General features: G+C 37.9%; 2 long non-coding RNA genes across 3 annotated transcripts in view; both read right to left on the bottom strand.

The window, feature by feature from the left end:
* The window catches only part of LOC121077369, a 476,416-nt gene that overhangs the window by 64,468 nt on the left and 389,613 nt on the right, over window positions 1–22,335 (bottom strand). The gene's annotated exons all lie outside the window — the stretch shown is intronic.
* On the bottom strand, window positions 16,408–18,405 carry LOC121077370. The gene is made up of 3 exons (XR_005824000.1): window positions 18,250–18,405; window positions 17,660–17,764; window positions 16,408–16,513 (listed from the first exon to the last, which is right to left on the bottom strand). It is a non-coding gene; the product is annotated as an uncharacterized LOC121077370 (long non-coding RNA).

The raw sequence follows: 22,335 nt of genomic DNA, 5'->3' as shown, positions 1-22,335 counted from the left end.
TAAATGACATAGAGGAGCTGAATTGTTTGTTGATGCCAGGTGGTGCAGGAGCTCGGAAGAAGAGAGCTCTGAATCTCATTAGAATATAAACAAAGCAAACTTCTGATATAGGAAAAGCTCTGACCTGACAGCTCAAGCAGAAAATGATACAACTTGTCCCTCTGCATATGTCCTCACTGGGCAAAACTTTTTCAGGACTGCTCTTAGATCCAGCAGATTTCAGTGTAACCTCTGGAGACAACAGCTTCCTGCAGTACCACTGGGTCACTTGAGAAGGTCCCTTCCTTTCCTACCCTCAGGGCCTTGGCAGCATGTTTGCTTCTAACTGTCCTCAAGAGTATCCTAATTTGCCCTTCTGCTATAGGTCCAAGCTGAGTGAATCAGTCCCATATAAGCTGTGCTTGTGCACCAGAATATTTCCTACGTGGGAAGCATGTTTGGGGAAGGCAGCAGCTCTTTCCCTTGAAGACATGGCTTGATCCAGAGTGCTGGATGAGCCAAGATGAAGCATACAGGCAATCCACCCTCTGCTATCTTCTGACTTAAGAAAAAAAGGGGGGTAAGAATGAAAAAAAAAAAAAACAGCACTAGAAACAAACAGAATGGATAGTGTCTGCCAGATCTGCTTATTTCAATACTAATGGCCATTCAGGACCTTGAAAATCTTAGTACTCTGTATTCCGGCTGGTCTTTTCTCCTGCCAGTACAGTATGTTCAATTGGCACACTGTTACATGCCAGGGGCCATGCTGCTAATCCACGAGAATGTGGCAAAGACAACAGAGTTAAGTTTTAACACTACAAGCAGCAGTTCTTATGCATTACATTGCTTTACAGCCAATGTTGCCTGAGTGAAGGTTCACTCCTTGCAGACCTGCCACAGAGCCCTCTAGCAGCACAAAACAAGTCATCCTACTGGATATAGTCATATACCATCAGAGCAGCGTACAGACATACACAGGGATTATATATCACACAGATCTTTAACACTGGGCAATAACATTACCCAGCCATCTCTTATCACTGTTGTGAAATTCATCTGTGAAGACAGAGGTCCCCATGGTAGTGGAAATCATGCCACACAGATGCTGCTCTATGCTCTTTCAATCCTTTTGTTGGTCTTTAATGTGCCTTTGTTCCTCTGCATGCTGCAGAAGAGAAATGAACAGCTGGTGATTGTCTCCAACTTTATATCTAGCTTTTATTTAAAAATTTCACAGTGCCTCCAATCTTCCCAGCAGACTGAAACAGAATGAAAAGCCTTACTTACAATACACATTCCTCCTGTGCTTCTGTACCTGGCATTTCGAGTGCATGTTGCTGGATACCCCCTCTCCAGCTTTACTCCCCAGCGTCCTTGCTTGCTTGCTAGATGCATTTAGAAAGCATCCAACTGGACCACTAACAGATGGCCTGCTGTGACTTCAGGCACCTGTTGAGCCAGGTGTTTCCATATTGAAGCTATTACAGACAATTCAATCCATGCTATGATGCTTTTTGAGATGCTAAATGATCACTCTGATTTAAAGTACAGCAGCATGAAGTTTTTGAAAGCCATATGCCATCACTGCTTATATAGATAAGGCCAACTACTCGGTGTAAATAATATACCTCATAGGAAACCAATAGAATAAGATGATTTGCATTAATATGACCCATATTCTGTAAGTAGATCTTTTACAATGCAATTTATTCCTGACAACTAGAAAATTATTAACCTTTAGAAGTGGCTACTCTCATCTCCTGAAGTTCAATTTGACTACAAGAGAGAGCCTCCAGCTAATAGACTACCCTTTATAAAATCTGCTGTGGAAAATTTCAAACACTGGATCCACTAGAAGGCATCACAACACGTTGTGCAGACATTTCACGGGCCGCTGCCACTTCTGAGTGGCCCATGAAATAACAGCTTTACTTACTATGCATAAAACAAACATTCCAGTGAAATGAAAGAAATCCAGGTTTTCTAAATATGTGGACTGGGACTAGCCTTCACATACAATATTAGTTGTAGCTACCAGCAAGCAAATTTCAGCATTTAACAGAAAGGGGACTGGGAAAGAGATCCTGCTACCTTTTCCTCCAGTCCTGCCCTGTCCATTTCCCCAGAAAGTTTCTGGAATTTACCAGCCCCCAAATTCTGCAAGTTGAAAGGGAAGAAGAAGAGTTTACCTACATTGGGTTTAAATCTTAGCAAGTACAGGTGGTGCTCCACAATCAAACATGACCGAACAAGAAATAAAACAATCCCTATAAATTTCTTTGCCATTCAGACACAGGAAAGTTTGTCTATAAATTGAAGTATATGTCATAAGGCTTGACAGTTGCATGAGATTTATATCATAAACTGTGTTAGGAATACAATAATGTGTTGCACTGCACACTGCATAGCATGATTTTTAGTTCCCTGAACATTGCACCCAGCATTTAGACTCTGAGCACCATTTGGGAAAGAATTTGGAAACCAAGAGAGATGCCCAGGGCTAGCAGCATCGACAGCAGGTGGTTCTAGCTAGCAGCCAGTGCTTCTAACTATACCATGCCTGCACTTCAGCATCCAATGGCTCTGTGTCAATGCATCAGACTGGTTCATTACAACGCAAAGGGGAGACTCTGGTCTAGCTGAGAAGACAAGGTATTTCTGTCAGCACTGAGTAGCCCCTGTTGTTGATGTTGCTAAATATAGAACATTTTGACTACCACATCACAGTGTGGAAGGCCAGTAGTAGAAAAGAAAACCCTCTGCATGTATAATGAAATAAGAACCTATGAAATTATTCAGACAAAGCATTCAGATTCCATATTGGGGTCAGTGGGATTCACATCTCCTTATCTTGTTCTTGATGTGAGATTTTTGCTCATCAGCCGTCTCCTTCCCACATATGCTGAACATGACGGAGCAGCTTTTCCCAAGTAAGGACCTCTTCAACCAGCTTTGGTTAGGCTGCCTCCAGCCTATTACCAGGATGGACAGATTGTCATTGCTGCTTGAGAGTGGGACTGATGAGCAGGGTCCACACCACCTCTCCATCACTTTTACTCTGCAATGACACATTCAAAACCTCAGTTCACTCTCCCCCACTTCTCTCTTTACGTCTCTGTTCTTGTGCACTTTTAGTTGAACCTTCTGTTTAACTGAAGGCTTAGCCCTGGCATTCTCCCATTTCCACGTTTTTTAGGCAGAGAATATGCTGAATCTACACCATCTAATGACTTCCCCCCACCCTCCATGTCCCATTCCTCCCCATTATGAGGATCCTAATCAGCACCTTTTTAGGCCAGCCTTTGGCCTGTTTAACAATGCCAAAATCACATCAGTCAAGAAGAGTCTGAACTGAAAATCTGGCCCTGCAAAAATATTAATTCAGTTAGAGAAAGACAATCTTACAGAAAAATATTCCCAATTGTTAATTTTTGCTATAGCTGTGTTATGTTAGCTCATTGAAATTTAATTGCTAAAGGGTTATAAGAGCCTAGAAACAGGCCTAGCATCTGTCTTTTTTTAATGTCTCAATTATCACCACAGTAATTTAATGGCACCGTGTTAGACAATCACCATTGACATGCTAATGAATGGCACCATGTTCACTTACATTAGCTCTATTTTTAAGAGGTTATAGGTTGAAGACAGACATTTTATGCTTCAGATATCACTAAGGCAAGCTGTATCACATTTATCTCATTTTGCTTTTACAACTCAAATTACGTATCTTAAAAATGTTCACTGAAGAGTGAACTGCAAATGGGTTAAACTGTGGTCAATTACAATAATGTACTTGCTTCTTTAGATCAAAATAAGTAACACAAATCCTTTCAAACCATTTATTACTTAATTTGTCTGTCTGCATTTACTGTGGAAATTCTGTTCAGTTTGTTTTGTTTTTCACAAACAGATATGTCCTTTACTATTAGCTTTTTTTAATTGAACAGCCATGCTTTATTATAAATGTTTTACACTGTTCTCATTTCACTGAACCAAGTTTACCTATCAATATTTTTCCTTCATTTATTCTGTAGAAACTGTTGCTAACTAAAAAGTCCCAAATCTATTACATCTAAATGATCACAGCAATTTTCATAATAAGAGATGCAATGATGTACACTGAGCTATTTATCTGCAGGCTTTTCAACACATCGTATATGAATTTCTATAGACAAGTAATAAGGGATTGACTTCACAAACACAATGGAACAGCCTTCTGAGATCAGCTAAGTACTAGTGTTATCATCCGAATTAATTTTGTATGGAAAGCTGCATCCTGACAATAATGCGAAGGGATTTTTCACTTCAGCAAAATTAGCACAAGAGTGGCAAATGTAAATAATAATCCTATCATATTTAATATTAACATATATCTAATAACCTTTTCCAATTCATTTCATTCTATCACCAATGCATGCTTTCATCAGTTCCACTGCACAGCTTAGTTCTGCCATGAACAATTACAGAGGCAAGGCTGCAACAGATTTAGGTGCAGGAATCAACTGTGATGTTTCAGAATGCCTCAGCTCTCCTGGCTTTTCAGTCCCACACATAGATACACAGAGGAGTATACTTGAAGTTGTATAATAAAAAATTAAGCTTTCTAAGTGTATTGTTGGCAACACAATCATTACAGAGAGAGCTGCGTTACATTACATCTCACAGAATAATCTCTCCTCTGTTTAACCTACACAGGGAGGTTATAATTGCACCTTCGAGCCCTCAGCACTTCAGGCAGTGTTCATTGCACCCCCTGGTGTCCACAACTCCTATAGCAGCATCTAAAAATCTAGTGAAAAAAAGATCGTTTCTGCAGCTTTCTCTGCTCTCCCTGCTTCTGGGTTTAATAAATAAATAAATAAATTCACACAAGCCTCTAAATGCAAACACAGTTTTTAGGTTTTCTCCCATTTGACTCGTATTGCTTTTGTGTTGTGATTGTTACTTCCTCCCTTGGATGAGAAAGAGAGAAACCAAACCTGGGCTTTTCTGCAGGGTCAAGTGTAAGAGGCTTGGGACAGGGAGGCAAATACTACTCTTAATTTCTCTGTCTGCCATCACCTCTCACAGAAAAATACCACAATGTGTGGAGCTAATCTTGTTACTGAGACATTTCTCTGCCAAGTGCCAGGCTGTCCCTCTGTGACTAGGCTGCAGTCTTTTAGGAGAGTTGTCACTAATTAGCTTTGTAATCACAGTGAGGGAAGCAATGAGGGTGGAGGAAAAAATTGGTCATTCCATTAACTCTTTCTTATCTGCAACCTCAGGAGCTTATAAATTGCATCACAGTAATAATTACCATCTGTCTAGTTGCAGATGTCCACACAGTTTTACTCTCAGACACCCCTTCCACTGCTCTTTCATTTTTGCTATTCTGTCACTTAAGATGATGCTACTGCATTTATTTTTTTCATAAAGAGGTAACCTCTCTGCACAGAGCCATCACACTTCCTTTGTTGAGAAGTATGGAAAACTTTCTAAGCCAGACTATGCCACAGCTGTGTGGTATGACAACACACAAAGAAATAAAAAAACAAATGAAATTCTGTCAGGTAACTTAGAATCCTAGAATGATTGAATGGCTTGTGTTGGAAGGGACCTTAAAGATCACTTAGTTCCAACCCCCCTGCCATGGACAGGGATGCCACCCACCAGATCAGGTTGTCCAGGGTCCCATCCAGCCTGCCCTTGAGCACCTCCTGAGATGGGGTATCCACAGCTTCTCTGGGCAACCTCTTCCAGTGCCTCACCACCCTCTGAGTAAAGAATTTCCTCTTTATATCCTCTAAATCTCCCCTCTTCTAGTTTAACACTGTTCCCCTGTGTCCTATCACTATCTGCCTATCTAAAATGTTGATCTCCAAACTTGTTACATCTATTTGAGTGGAAATCTTACACCTCCATATTTGCAGGAGAGCCTATATTCTGTCTGAACTTGTCATCCTGACAAACTGATCTAGGAAGAACTTCACAGGAGAATTGTGGCAGACTCTTCCTCTCCTCCCTCATACTACTCTTTTAGACAAAGGACATAATTTGCAGAGTTTCAACTGAAAAATTAGGGGACAGTTGCTTAGATGAGTTTAGGGCATATAATCTAGTGAATATTTTTCCCTAGCACCATGTTGATTGCTTGAAGGTGAGTTTGTAATACACTCACTGGCTATAACTATGGTTTATATTTTCTCATGCTACTCTTTATTAACCCTCTACAACTGTGAGCTTGGTATCAATCATTAGAGGGATTACAGCCTTCCTCACACAATTTAAACCTGAAGGGTAATACATGGTCCTTAAAAGGAAAAACTATTTATCGCAGGAGGAGTCCAATCTATCTGCAAGTATCTGTAACTGGGGACTTTGAGATATAGGGCAGGGAATAGAAATGAATTAAACCTTTGTGATGTTATCTAAAAATGATGGATGATACAATCAATTGCAACTTCTTCAAGGGTCTTCTTGCTCATGTTTTGCAGGATTAGATTTACATTAGTACTCATGAAAATTCATTATATTAACCTCCAGAGTGACCTGGTTAAAGGTCCTCATCCCAATTAATTGTTTTCAACATGCAATTGTAACTAGGTAAGGAACCTTTCACCTCCAGGTGACTGCTTGGAATTTTATGTGGGTAAAGAGGAACTGAAAATCACCAGGAACATTTCTAATTTGGATCAATAATCTCATGAGCTAGGAGAAGTAAATCACCATTAGAAGGTTGAACAATGCTGGGTTAAATTAGGTTCACAGCTTCCTCTTATTCCAGGGAGTATGTGTATACACTTGGCTAGTTAGGATACAGCTAAACAAAAGTTTGGCAAAAATCCAGGTAATATTTTTTTCCAGTGATTTTCTTTTTTTTTTTTTTTTTAAGTACAATTTTTGTGAATCAACATAATAAATGGGAAATATGAAAAGAATTACCATAGAAATTGCTTCTTGTTTCATAGTATGTAGTCAACAGCAGTCACCTTTCTACAGGATCGTATGTAGTCAACAGCAGTCACCTTTCTACAGGTTCTCTATCAAGCAAGACTGCTTTAGCTAAACACTGGAGTGGATTATTTTTTTTCTCAGAATCCAAATTCATGGATTCCAAATTCAAAGCCATACTTTTTTTTAAAAAAAAAAAAAAAGTCTAGACCAGCTCCCAGAGAATTCTCAAAAGCAGCCTTGAGTGCACCATCAGTGGTCACAAACCCAAGAACTGATGGACATAAAAGTTTCTTGAGTCCTGCCAGGCATAAAATAACAATGTGAGGAAAATAACCATAGCTTTAATCTGAAATTATTTTTAAAATACTCCTTACCATAAGAGACGCATGTGCTTTATTAAATAATAGCTAATCTAAAAACTTTGTAACTATACATTTCTAGGATATATTTTTTATTTCATCTTCTATGTCAAGAAAGCTAATTCTCATGTACAACCCCACACAGCCATAATTTTTTTTTCAGTTTTAGTAGCAAGCTGTTCTCTTGATCAGAAAACCTGGTTGAATTATATATTCAAAGCAGTCTTTGTAATTTTGTCTCTTATAACCAGGCACCATCAAAACACTCACCACAATGTTTATTTATTATTAACTCTCTAAAGACACTAGGCATTTAAAAGACAGAAGGAAATTATTATAAATTTAAATCAAGGCACAGAAAGGTCATCTTTGGAATACCATATACTTTCTACTTTTAGACTAATATTTCTCTTCAGGGGAATTGCACCAGATTACCCACAAAGACTTAATCCCTGCTGTTCCACAGGCTTTTCAGCAATGAATGCTTACCACACTTTTAAATTTAGGGGTGAGTACATATAGGATTAAAAAAGGAGAGAGACTCTTGGAATCCCAAGTCTTGGAATTCCATATGCAAAACACACATATTCTATTCTTCAACTTCAAATCTATCAAAACCTGTCACAAACTTCAGGTTTTGTGGTCAGAGCTCATTAACATTTGCATAATCATGTCTACTAAAAGGTCTTCTCCTACACATGAGCATGTTCAGCTCCCACTAGCAAGAGCAAGAATTAATTACCCATGTTAGAAGTGCCAAGAATCTCAGCTCACCTGATTGCTGAGGTCTTGAATATCACATCAATGATCAGAAGCTTGAACTTAAAATTTCCCCTTCTCCTGCTTCCTACTTTGAGAGAATATGCAATGTTGTAGCAATGTACAGCAACGGGATTCATTCTGCAGCTTCTTGTCTCCTCAAGAGGGATTTAGTACAAATTCTGTCTTAAGACTTTCTATGAATCTGGACTGCATATACCAATGTTCTGTACTTAAAGGAAAAATGCAAGTCACAAACATGAACCTTCCAAAAGAAAAAGTACTACAGTGTGGCAATGACAACCAGAACAACAGTGGCGCAGGTATACATGCTTGGGACTGTTTTCACTTTTCTCTGCAATATAGCATGTCTGCTCCCCAGGACCAACACTACAGCACCTCAACCGGCTCTTCAGCATAACCATCTCCAATTCTTGCAATTAAAGTAAAGCCTCCTGTAAAACATTTATATGTTTCAAACCTCACCAGTGCAGAACCCCCTGCCACTGACTCCTGGACTACAGCTCTGGCTCTTAAGATGTTAATTGTACAACTCTCCCCAGTGAAGATTAATGCATATTTACTTTTATGGTGTCTCTGAGAGTAATCTAGTGCCAAAGGGTGAATTTTCCTCACTGTTCAAGTGTTTTAATTAAAACAAGCCATGTAACATTCAAGCATTTAAAAACAAACTAAACCCAAAGGATAAACCACAGCCATCACCAGTGCTAGTAGCTTGGCAGGGTGCTGTGACCCACAGTGCCTGCAGCAGCCCTATGAGCTTTGCACGAGCCAGTACCTGGCTGGACTGTCCGAGTGTAAGTACCAGCAATGGCATGCTTCATGGGGAGCATTTCAGGGGACTGATCTGATCAAAGCCAAATGTAGTTAGCTGGAGGTTCAGAGGTGGATGGATGATTGCTGTACTACACAATGCAAGAGAGCTCTCAATGCCCATGAACATCCAGGCAGAGGTAACCAAATTTTAGTTAGTCTTTTCAAGTCTTTTCAAACAGAAAAGGCTTAAAAAAACACAGGGGTTTGGGTGTCTAATTTTCTGCGCACCAAGGGCTTCCATTGATTTCACTGACAATTTTGTATAAAGAATTAAGACTTCTATAAACAGCGACACAAAAAAAAAGGAACAACAAAACACAACGTTTCTAAACTGCAGATTTCCTGCTGTGTTGAAATAACTTCCATGGCTTAAAAGGGAATTTAGACCATGTAAAAAGCAGAATGCAAACAGGTAATGGCGCGCACTACAAAAGAGAAACAATTATGCGTGATAAACACTCTCATATTTTGCGCAAAAGTTCTGGAAACTTGAAAGATTAGATTAAATCCAACTCATTTAGTCCAATAACTTAGGCAGAGTCAAATTTAATGATAAGACTAGGTATGTAATTTTCTGCACTTGTTTTGTGTAGTGATGAATGCATTTAAAGATTAGCAGGTTGCAAACACTTCAATTAAAACATATTTGTTATAATGCCACCTAAAATGAAGCATCTCAAAAGGAATTGTAGGTAGTACACACAATATGCTTGTGGGCAGAGTTTTGAACCCTCATGAAGAAAGCTCTCAGACTGCCTTGAAGAAAACTATAATCAATCTCTACTGTTTGTCCAGTGGGCTTTGGAAGAGAGAGTAAAGCCTGAAGGATGCCAATATTTATATCTGAGAAATTCAATTTTATCTGACAGCAACACTAATCACAAAGAAAGAACAAAACAAAACCAACCAAAAAAAAAAAGCCAACATACTTCAGTGGTTAATTTTTCTTTCCCCCCCTGTTGCAACTGCTCTATTAAATTTAATGAAGTTCTCCCTAAGCTTTTCAAAGCAGTGAACTTTGAAGAAACAAAGATGGGATACAGCAATGCATAAGGAAGAATTTTCCTAAACAAGCTAGTGGGAAATATGTAAATAATCCCAGCATAGGCAAGTCCATGCACAGCAACAATTGTATAGAAAAGCCTACATTGTTCTAATCAGATGGTGTTTCTCCTGCAGTCCATCTGGTAGAGCACTATATTTAGGTCCCTTGGGGTAATTCCACCATATGCTCTTTTCTGTGAGGAAGTTTATTATTTTTTTTCCTAATGCATTCATTCCATGAGGTGTGCAGTGGCCCCTACTGGTGAATGCCACTTTCAGCATTTGTGAATGCCACCATGTCCTTGGTTCCATAAAGGCCTTTCTACATTACAGCCATGCTACAAAGCCAAGTATTCTGCTTCAGAACTAAAGTCATCAATTATTCCTTGGAATTATAGGCATTTTGCTGCTATATTTGACAGTTTGATGTTCCACATGAAAATGCTGTAGCAGTCAGACTGCTGGTAATGCATTCTTCCCGTGAAAAAAATGGGATTTTCTTTGAGAAAAAATCTCCGTGGCAATTTCTTACAGCTCAACAGTTCATTTTTCTAACCATTCTTTTAATGGTGATCTATGTTCTTGAAATATTTGACCCACATATATTCTATGTTTAATAAGGACTTGTGAAAGGCATGCATCTTTTCTAACGGGCATGAACTAAGAAAAAAAACATCATGACTAAAGCATTCAGTGATCCAAATCACAAAAACAAGTAACTATGGCTCAGCTCTTCCAACGTTCGTATTTGTTGAAAACATCCTATCAATCAGTGGACTTAAACAGGGTTGAACTTACCCCAGTGACATCTCCTAGACTGACTAAATATAAGAGACATTGCTTTTTGACAGCTGGTTTAGTTCACACCAATCCCATGGGTAACTGGTACTATAAAGAATACTGCCCTATCAGTTCTGTTTCATTACATCTATCTTTCCACCCACAAAAAGTCATATAGTGAGGTGATGTACGATCTTTGGTTGTCATTAGCAGGCTTCACTCATGTCAGAATTGGGTGCAGAATAAAGAAAAAATGTAGACTTGGTTCACATGAATGATGTACCATGTCTCTGTCCAGGGCTGGGTGCAAAGGCAGGTGCTTATGTTTAACTTGTTTCTTGAAAACTTCTTTAAAATATCAACAATTCTGGGACTGAATCCAGTAAATAAAAGTAATGAAAATCAAATGATTATAAGAAAACTGAACATAGCTAATGCAAATTAATCTGAGAACCAGCACATTCAAGAGGGAAGTATTCATTTAAATCTACACAATCAGCGATTACCTACAGATCAGAATGAAATTATTTTATCTTTCACCAGCCAGCAGTGGAAAAAGGTAAAATTTCTGTGGGTTATGCTTAACTCATTCTGAGGCATGAACTAGCAAATTCCATTCCCAGTATTATAAACATATTTGTTTGGCTTATGCAAATTACCCTGGAAGGCTAGTACCCCAGACAGCTGTATTTTACGTGAAAAAATGTGTTGTTCTGTGAGACATCAAGACCATCTTGTTCTGCACAAAATATTTTGAATATTCTTAAAATCCAAGCAATGCTCTCTCCTTAAAAATTAAATACAGGGACTTTGAAAAGATTTATAAAACAGTGCAAGTTCTACTAACTTCTGTTGTAATTTGTAATTACAAATTTTCTAATTTGTAAATTACAGAATGAATAGCAAAGGTAGATTTCTCTTGATTTTACAATGGATTATTTCAGTAGAAGTTAGAATACTGACAGAACCACACTTAACACAGGCTGCATGTTGTTATTTGTGTAGTAAAGCATGAAACAGATGTTACTCCTAAAGTCATCCCTGACCCAGGCGCACTCTGAAAATACTAAAAGATGCCACATTTTCATCATGGACCAGCTGATATTTTTACAGAAACATAAGACATTTTTGGGTACGTGAATAATTTGTAAGTCTGAAATAGAAATAGCTATCCACACTAATGAAGGGTTTATGTGTCAAAAGATGGCCAGCACTTTTCAACAACTTCACATGCTAATTAATACCTTCATTTGCACCCCACATATACCCTTAGATCATCATCAACAACACTGCTGCTATAATAATTCATCTTTATATAGATCTGGCATCTCAAACATCTTGCGGTTAAACAGCAGACTGCTTGATGTATTTACATGGGTTTTAAGTATTATAGAGAACTTCATACACACTCTTTTCTTCTTTTGAAAAGGGGGAGGCAGAGGAAAGAAGCATTGTCAGCACATCACATTTAGAAGGAGAGTCTTCCAAACGTGACCCAAGCATTACTGCTCCAGTACTGACTTCCTCAGTTTGCCAAGCAACAAGCAGCGCAGATCAACAGATAACAGACAATCACGTTTGCTCTGCCAGTGCTCATTCTGATGGATCGTGACCCAGCTTCAGTCTGGAAGCTGTGCAGACACATCAGCATGGCTCTCTGTCCACCGAATTCTGCATGGCTTATTAACTCAGACATACAACTGTGTTGTGCCATGCACAGCAGCTGGTGGTCTCCCAAATTATTGCTAACAGGCAGCATGAATATATGGCTGTGTAAAACCATCTCTGTAGTCACACCTGGAACGAAGAATGTAACTGAGAGCAGCAGTGCTGTGTCAGACCACAACTTCATCTAGCTCAAGACCTGCCTCCAACAGTGGCTGAGATTGCCAGAAAAGAGCACATGAACAGGACAAGTGTATATACTGTTTCCTTTGTGGACTCACATCTGCAGGGACATGAACTCTTCTTTAATGCCTATTAATCCACCCACTAGTGACATTTGAGATGACTGATTTATTATTGTTCATTTTTTACAGGTTGGTTGCAGCAGTATATACAAATTGGTGTTACTGTGGAGTTCTGAATATTCTTAAGCAGTTGTAAGCTAACTAAGATACTAAACATATTAAAGGCAAGTGCCATATGTTTTCTGACAAATAGATAAAGCTTGAAATAATTAGAGCTAAGACTTACTTCCTGGCTGTATATTGGTTTCAGACTTCTACATACAGGGCTTGCTCTGTGGGAAGGAAAAAGTCTTCATAATATGTTCAGGCATCCTGGTCTTCATTAAAACAGTATGCACTCCTCCTAAAGGGCAGCACACATCTGAGAATTTCAAAGTATTTAATCACTCAGCTCTGAGACAGGCACTGTCTCTAGGTTTCATCTCTATCTAAACTAGATCCTTCCACCTTACAGACAGAAAAATCAAACATTCTAGAAGACAGAGTGATATATACATAATGAAAAGGAAAAAATGTTAAATTGATATGAAATTGAAGTTATAAAAATAAAGATTATATTTTTACGCATAAGTCATCAGAACTAAAAAGCCCATCAAATGAACAACAAAAAAAAAAAAGTAGTTCAAAATGTAGAAAGCATTGTATGTTTGCCATCTTCCGAACATACAACATTCCTACCTGTTATGTAGCTAAGTGTTTTCCTAGGCTCTTCATAAAAAATTGTTGGCATGTGCAAACTAAGACACATGGTAGACATGGTCTCTTATCTAAGGTCACCACATATATTGGAAACAGAGCTTTGAATTGAATCCAAATTTGCTCCTTCTTTTAATTTAGAGATCTTTCTACGAAGTTACATTGTCCACTGCCCATGACATTTTTAACAGAAAAAAAAAATGCATTGGTTCCTAGAAATTCATCAATATATCTTTCCACTAAAAAGGATGTTTCACAAAGACAGAGCATTGTACACAGCTCAGCGTATCTGCCTTTGACTTCTACATTACAACAGGATGCACTGGTTCAGTTCCACACCTCTTACAACATGTTGTTTACATGGAGTCAAGAATACTCTGTGAATAATAGTAAGGTCAATCCCGTGTATCTCTCTAATCAGTGATCATTTCTGCATAATAATTGGGTGAATGACAGTAAAAAATCAGCAAGCCTAGTCCAATAGAGATTCAGTAAAAGTAATTCAGATGAACACTATCTGTGCCTCTTTAAATTCAGTTGTGATTTATTTATTTTTTGCTAGACTTTTCATTTCATTCAGCAATGAATTCTAAGTTGGGTGGTAAACAGTATCTTAATTTATATTCACAGAGGTCTACATCCTTTGAAATACTCTCAGTCCCCACTGCAATTCCTGAACCTCTTGATATGAAGTACACACGTACATCAGCCTCGCTGCTGCTGCTGTCAGGCAGCTTGCTAGAGTCACTGTTGTCATCACTGTCATGATGCATGTTTCATCAGCTATACACTTCATAACATACAAGTAGAGAAAATGACTGCATGGCTTTTAGGGATACTGAATAGCCAAGGGCTACAATAAACCATCTTAACTACCCGGGGCTGGGGCAACATGTCAGACCAGTTGATTAAGCTTGGATTAGCAGAGTGAAAAATCTGCTATTTAGTACTCTTTCCATGCAGGTAACTTTTTGACTTCAATCTGATTTGTGAACAAGGAACGGAAACAGGGATCACATCCAGAGGTGACGTCCCCACCAGCGACACCATAAGCAGCTGACACTTTTGAGTGTCTCTTTTCTTAGCATGGACCTGATGAATGACCTGATGTATACCCTGATGAACGCCTCTTCCTGTCTTGATGTCAACCCCTGAAATGCCTCATACAGAAATGGAACAGCATCCCAGAAATTGGTGATTTCACTCAACTTTCACTCAACAATGATTGTCACTGGTTTGGCAGAGGCAGAGACAGAGCCAAGGCCTGTGCCCATTTATTCTCCCATTCTTGTACTATTCCCCTATTCCTTTGTGCCACAGCTTATGCTGAGGTAAACAACTACAGGGAAGGTCCTTCCTTATCCGATTACATGCATGTGTAGTAACAGGAGCTCTCTCTCAGAGGTAACAGCTGCTCTTTCTCACCTGCTCCACAGTAATGGCTTTCAGATAGCCCCAGTAAAAAATGGTCTTTATTACTGTTCATGCTCACACTGCACAACAGTTAGTTGTATTGATGGAAACTGACATAACCATTCAAGTCAAACTACAATGGCAAATCTTTCAGTGCTTCTGGGTTCAGCAACTGGTAAGCATAAATCTAGAGTTGGGTGCAAATCTCTTCTAGCCGTCCGTTCTGTAAGGGCAGACTCAAATTTATGGACACATTCAAAGTGCATGTTGTGAAAACAAGAAAGACTTCGCCACTTCATAAATGTTCACAACTCTGTCCTGCTTTTGAATTTTGCATGTTTGGGGGCTAAGACAAAAACTGTTCCGTCCCTGTATGCTTCTTTGTTGATTGCTTTCTTGGTTGTCATCGTTAAACTTCAAAACTGAAAGCAAAATCACGTGCTTATCTTGTTGTTATTTAGAATATATCAGAGAAAACTTTATGTGATAGGAAATTTACCAGATCCTACAGACACTGTGTAAATATTTGCAGGTTTAGCAGACATAGAGTAACAAAGACAACCAGCAATCACAGTAGCATTGGACAATTACGTCACTGTCAATCCTTCATTCAACACACTTTTTTAAGTTCTATAATTTCTATTTGTGCCTAGGAATATTTTCCCTCAAAATAACTGGCATTTGTCCTTTTGTACAAAAAGTGAGCATCAATTTCCTTGGTTGACTGGCAGCATTTCTACCAGCATGCCTTTGTGATGGTTTGGACCCAGAATAGGGTCACATGCATTCCCCTTTCCAAGTAATGTGTTTCTACTCTGCCACACCTGCTACACACAATTTGTTTGAAATAATTCTTGGCTAAAGGTTTATTCCAAAATCCATATACTTCCAATCCTGGGTATAATGCATCTTATATGCACTAATCTTTCTTTTCTGCTTTCAGTCATAAAAGTTCAAAGTTAATGAATAAATAGAAAGTTTTTGTTTGTTTCTGTACAATTCTTTTAAAAATCACAAAAAAATCTTCGACTGTCCATAAACAAAACCACATGGAGGACCAGGTGGTAAAATGATCCTGCTTAGTTACATTAGTGCTTGTGAAAAGTCAAAGTAGATAGCTCCTAAAATAGGAATAAATAAAAGAAAGTTTTTGCACTTTTTCCCCACCTCTTTTGCACCCACTGTATAGCCATGCAAGTTGTGAGAATGCAGGTAGAGTATAAACTACATTTTTTCCTGAGACTTTGATGAAGAAACGCCAGGATCTGAGGCTGGGTGCTTGAGGTACCTTTTGCACATCAGACAGAGGACTAACTCCCTTCTTTTGCACCACAGGGAGTGTCCTGGCTCTGTCTTTTATTGCAGTACCTTCAGAAGCTACCTGTGATCTCTCAGTGTCACAGCACCACTTCAGTTATTCTCTAAGATTTCAACGCTATTTCCCTTTGTAAAAGAAAAAAACATGAAGATATCTACTCTGCTCAGACTCTGCTCATTGAAAAAACAATGGCTTTTTGAACCTTTAGAAAAGTAAAACACAGATACAGTGTAATTAACTAGAAAACAGAAATGTAGCTTTGTCACATAATCTACGTTTTCTTGCTTCCAGGAATCATGTTATATAGATTTGTTTTATTGATGAATTTTTCATTTATATGCTAAATTGAGCCTCATTTTTGAGACTTTCCACTTAGTTGAAATTGCTCTTTTCTCCTGCATACCTTGATTAAAAGGAACCTGGTAAAAAAAGAAGAAAAAAAAAAAGTATATTCTAGAAATTAAATCAGTATGTTTTTTTATGAGTGAGTGTAATATACTGAAAGAGCATAATATGCATTAAAAAATGTTTAGCAAAAAATACTGGTAATCTAAATACAGCAATGCAGCACTAACTGCAGTATACACTGTATGACACAAATCCATTTTGTCACGTTACCGTGTGACAAAAAATGCACTGGAACTCTTTTAGATATTTCTCAAAGTATATAAGCCAATCTGATGACTAGAAGAGCATGGCTTTACTTTACTGGTTCTATCCATAATTTCTAAGGGTTCACTACAGCTTTGCCTGGACTGCCACTTGTAGGCAGTATCTAGGGATGTGAACCTGCAAAACCATATTTCAGACATGATGAATGTCCACCTTCCACCTTTTTGGGAAGGCACTTTGAGAATCTCATTAAAAACAAAAACTAATTAAAAAAAGGGGGGGGGGGGGGGAAATTAAGAATTGATGGATTTGAAGGACATCTTTATGGGGACAAATTATGACAGCAATACTGTATGTGGTATAAGCAACATCTTTTTTATTTCCTACAGAGGACTTCAATGCTTACAAACAGTATGACACCAAACCCACAGGGATAAATATCCTCTTTGTTCAGAGGGGACCTTGGTGTCAGATTCACAGTCCTTTATATTTTTCACCATATGTTTGGAAACCAAGAGTTGTTCTGAACAAATTTTGAAATATTAAATATTAAAAAGTACTGCACCTAACTAAAATTGTAGCATGATTGCCAGAAGTAATCTGTGTTTGTCTCTACTTTGATCTAGAATACATAAATATATTGATGAAAATGCTTCCAAAAAAAGAGTTTGATAATAATAATTTTAAAAAATAGAGAGAGAGAGAAAGAGAGACAGAAACACACAACCATGGAAGGGACTTCTGTCTACTACAGGGTTTATATCGATAGTGCATCAACATGGTGCTTGAAAGCTCCCCATATTAGAAAGGTAAGAACATCTCAGTGGGTGTCCTTAAATCTCTGAACCATAAGCAGTTTTACATGAGAAGGTGAGGAAAGAATATGTTGTGATTATTGGTGATAGAAGTCATTTCAGCAATGTGAAACAGTTATGTGGGAAATATAATCTTACCTCTAGAAAAGCAAAGGATTCCTACTTCCAAACATATCAGTTCAACACCTATTCCTGGCTTGCCCTTCACTCTAAATTAACACTGGCAACAATGCTTTTCTGTTCCTAAAATAACAATAAAAAAAAAATCCAATCTCTTATCCTCCTATAAAGTGTCGCAAACTTTTCATTTTCATTTACAAAATCCCCCCAGAGCACCAAATGACAGTTACAACTAAATTAAACTAATGCATGCATCAAAATGGCAGCTCTGCATTAAATTCTCTTCAGGCTAAACAATCCCATTGTGTGTGCATATGTACAGAGAGAAAGAGCGCATATGTGGAACAAAACAAACACACGAAGGCAAATTTACATACATATCATACTAAAGATTAAAATAATGCCTCTATTTTACCTAGAAAGAGATCAATATTCTAAAAATAGCTTTCCATATATTTACGTACAGCAATACATCACGAATAGAAATATCTGATTCATTCACTGTGAAACACAACTAAGTTTAGAGGTTACAAGTCTGACAAGCATATATTCTACACCCAAAACTGTTTTGTCTAAGGTTTCCCAAGATGTAACTATCTGAAAATTACCTTTTGTCTTCTGCACCTCAGCATGACAGCTCAGGTTTCAGCAGAGGCCAAGTGAAGGACATCACAGTATAAAATTATAACATTATGGCAGCTGCTAAAACAAATGGAAACACAGAATTACAGTATACAGTACTAAGAAGGAGTATTTTACTAGCATGGATTTGTCTAATAAAATTTTGTGAATGTCAAATATTTAGTCACAAGGACACTAACGACTTAAAGGAATTAAACAGGTGTTTTACATGCTGAGCAGTGAAACATGGTAATGATATTCCTATCTGCTCCTTAAATAAAATACCTTTCCTAAATTTCAGAGAAAGCAAATACTTGACAAAGCAAAATGGCGTAGTGCATGGCTAAGCTTCACACCATACAATAGATGTATAAACATTAAAACTTACAGTTCATACTTCTATTACATATTCCATCAAATATGGCTTGAAATTCTTACAAAATTCTACTTCAGTCGTGCACTAGCATATTAACCACTGTAGAAGCCCTAAAGACTGCTCAGTCCTCCCTGCAGAACAAAGAAATCTTGTTTGTATGCATTCAATAGAATTACTGCTGAGAATTTGGCCCTTTTTTTCTGCCAGCTTCCATTTTCACATTGTCACAAACGTGAGTTAACTTATACACATATGGTTTATTAGAGTAGTTCCTAGCGCTTGGTATCCCAATAGACCTTTTGGTGATACGTGATTGACAGAACGCAAAGGGCACAGTGTTCAACTTCCACTAAAATTAGTGAGATCAACTGCTTATATACCTTTGAAAGTCTGGGTCAAATGACTTCAAACCTTACTCTAAGTTTCTCCATAAACAACAGTGACCTCATTCTGGAATGACTCATTTGATGCAAACACTTCCTCAGGCTTTCCAGTGTTCACTACCTTGCTTTGAGTAGACAAGCTGGTTTCACTTGTTCAGGCAAAAGCACAATAGTCTTCGACAAAATTTGTGTTATCTGATGCAAAGACTGAAAAGAGATATTACGTAGGATTTCAAAAGTCCTACGTTGTAATGAATCACAAATTTAGATAAAGTAGCATTTTTTCAGACCTAAATTATAGCTTGAGTTCTACAGAAGTTTGGCTATTAGGACACCCTGTCCAATTAGTCAGAAATGTGTAAGTGCTGCCTAACAGAATTAAACTTTAATGAAGAGGAAATATATCCTGTAAAATATCCCAAATTATCAGACAAATAGGAGATTTCACTGGCTGATGAGAAACAGAACTTTGAGGAGTGAGTTACATTTATTTTCAACAAGTGATGAAACAGTTAGAAATATAAAGTGCCATAGAGTATAGACATATGAAAATGCTTTTTACTTAATGGAGGATGACTAGCCACAAGGAAAGTCTGTCTATACAGTGTATATTAAACAGATAACAGCAAACACTATCCATATTTCAAAAAGCCCAGAGTTTCATTAACCCGACACTGAGAGAGTACATACTGCATCTCAGCAGGGAATAGAATGGCCTGAAGTTAAGGAACTATAAAAGTCCAAGCATATATCAGCGGAATCAAAATTCAGGCAAAGAAACATCTGAAATTTTGTTACACATTCATTTTGCTATTGGATTCTCAAAAGGAGTTTCCTCATGTGAGGAATTTTAACTGTCATAAACATGTAAGGCATCCTGAATCTTGTAAGCATATAGACTTCCTTGATCCTGATACTCTGAAGTTCTCCCACACAGCAAAGTAATTCCTAGTGCCTTGGTTTTGCTGCACATAGCTTACAAGCTTATAAGAGGTTCATGTATCTTTTCTAATGAAGTCAACAATGCAGTCCAGCTATAAATCTCTAGTCCTTGATAAGCTTTTGTTGAGACAACAGTTAGTAAAGGCATATCCTCTGGGATTTAGATTCTCTTGGCATGCATTTACCCGTGTCACATAAAATGAACTGTGCATCTGAGATGGACAGCTGGATGCCTGCCACCCATGAATGGAAGGGCTAATTCCTGCCTAATGTTAGAAGGGATGGACACAGAGCAAGAGCAGAGCTTTGCTCTGTAATTTCCAACATTCATGTTGTGAAATCAACTGGAGGAAATAGGGACTAGAGTCAACAGGGGCTAGCACGCACATGCTATCTTAGTTCCTTGTGATCACCAGGATCTGTATCAGGTACCTAGCTATCTAACACCTTTTCTAAGAAAATTCCACCTTTGATAGTTGTTGCAGGCCAGATTTCATAACAGATTTGAGTCACCTGAGCTAGTCACAGCTTTATGTCCATTGTAGGTGCTTAGGCTCAGGTACAGAAAGTTCTAGTAAGCACTGCGGCATCCTGTACTTGGAGAGTTAAATGCCTTGGAAAAAAAAAAATCCAAATCCAAAACTTGGAAGCTGCTGAAATGTTGCAAATAGACAAGGGCTCTTGACAGAAGGGACTGCACATCTGGTGAGAGATGGGAGAAGAAAACCTTCATCACTCAGCGCTACAAGAACTCATACTTTAACCTTGGAAGCTATTGAGCCCTACAGGTAGGAGCATAATTTTTCTTTTCAAAACATCAAACGAACCTCACTAAATATATTGCTGTCCTGAGAAGCTATGGTTTAAATATCCCTGGCAGACAAAAGAAAAAAAATCAAAATCTCCCATTTCCTGAAAAAATGGTCTAGCCACTACCCCAGTATATGAAAAGAGGGTATTACTTCTTCCTTTGTAAATTAAAGAATGAGCATTTGGAGCTCAAGTCTGTGATCCTTTACTAGATGCATACTGAGAGCCTCCACCAGGAAACCTCCACAGCAGTTTAAACAGGGGAACATATATTTCTAGACTCTGGCTGAGTTTCCAGATAATCATCCCCAAGAAGTAGTTTTCAGTGAGACTATAGACATAAGAACTTAATGGGGAGGTGCTTTAGGCATCTGCAGGTTCAGTTATGACATGGTGTACAAGATCACGGTTTTGAAATTAAATACACTGATTCAGCCAAAGTCTTTTCTTGGATCTGGCTTAGCTTTTGAGTTAATCTTTCATAACATAGGATACATGTTCCCATAGTTCTGGTTTGGCCAAAGTACTGAAGTGGGACTTACATTTTAACAGGCTAACATTTTTATTCACAATATTATGTGACTCTTTATATCTTAGCATGTAATAAAACTGAATTTTAAAGGTATCTAATTAATACCATTGGGTTAAATGCAACAGTTGAAATAATTAGCATATTATTTACCATGTCTGATTATAAACTTAATTATTTTCCACAATCCATATCAGTGTTTCAGTTGTTCATGAGACACAGTCAGGTAGGCTAATTTGACAATATCTTTGCTGCTTTGTATCACTCATAGTAATTAGCCTCTTAACATCTGCAGCTATTTCCTCTTGTGTGGTTAATGTACATTTAAAATGTCTAAAATAAACTATTTCCCCAAAGTGATATTTTACTTCAACTTGGCCACAGGCCAACTTTTTAATATCCACCTTTACTTTTGGCTTAGCATTTCTGATTCCTACTGTAAGAGAGTAAAGGAAGCAACTCCAGCTGAGAGAAGAAAAAAAACACAACCTGCACTGACCATTTATGGATATTAGCAAAGACGGAAAAAAATAGTAGAGTTTAGAAAATTGTCCAGGGAATATCTGTCCCAGCAAAACCTCTGAAAACCTTGAACTTTGAGGTTCTTTAGGAATTGGCATTATGTTATTTCAGTTCTATCTTACATTCTATGGTGTAAAAAAAAAAGGGGGGGGGGTAGCCTACTCATCACATTAAGTACTTTATTTCTCAAAAAAGGGTCCAATCCAAAACTCAGTGAAGCTAAAGGAAGCATTTTTTAATTATCTCAACAATCTTTAGGTCAAACTCACCTGCTTTCAGGAAGATGTTAAAATTTAACTGGATTATTTCTCTTTGCTGAGTGGTTAGGTTACATAAGGATGAAGCCTGTCATGATAACTGATTACTATAGCAGTCTAGGAGTGAAATATGAAGTGCTAGCTGGATTAGTTGATGAGTTCTTTATTGCTGCTTTTTATGTGAAGGAAAAAAGATTTCTCTGTAAAATTATATCTAGTTAGATTTTACAAATGATAATGGTGACAAAACTTTT

The sequence above is a fragment of the Cygnus olor genome, chromosome 13 (assembly GCF_009769625.2).
Source record: "Cygnus olor isolate bCygOlo1 chromosome 13, bCygOlo1.pri.v2, whole genome shotgun sequence".
Classification (NCBI taxonomy): Eukaryota; Metazoa; Chordata; class Aves; order Anseriformes; family Anatidae; genus Cygnus; species Cygnus olor.
The sequence above is the reverse complement of the archived record's forward strand: the minus strand, read 5'-3'. Positions and strand labels throughout refer to the sequence as shown.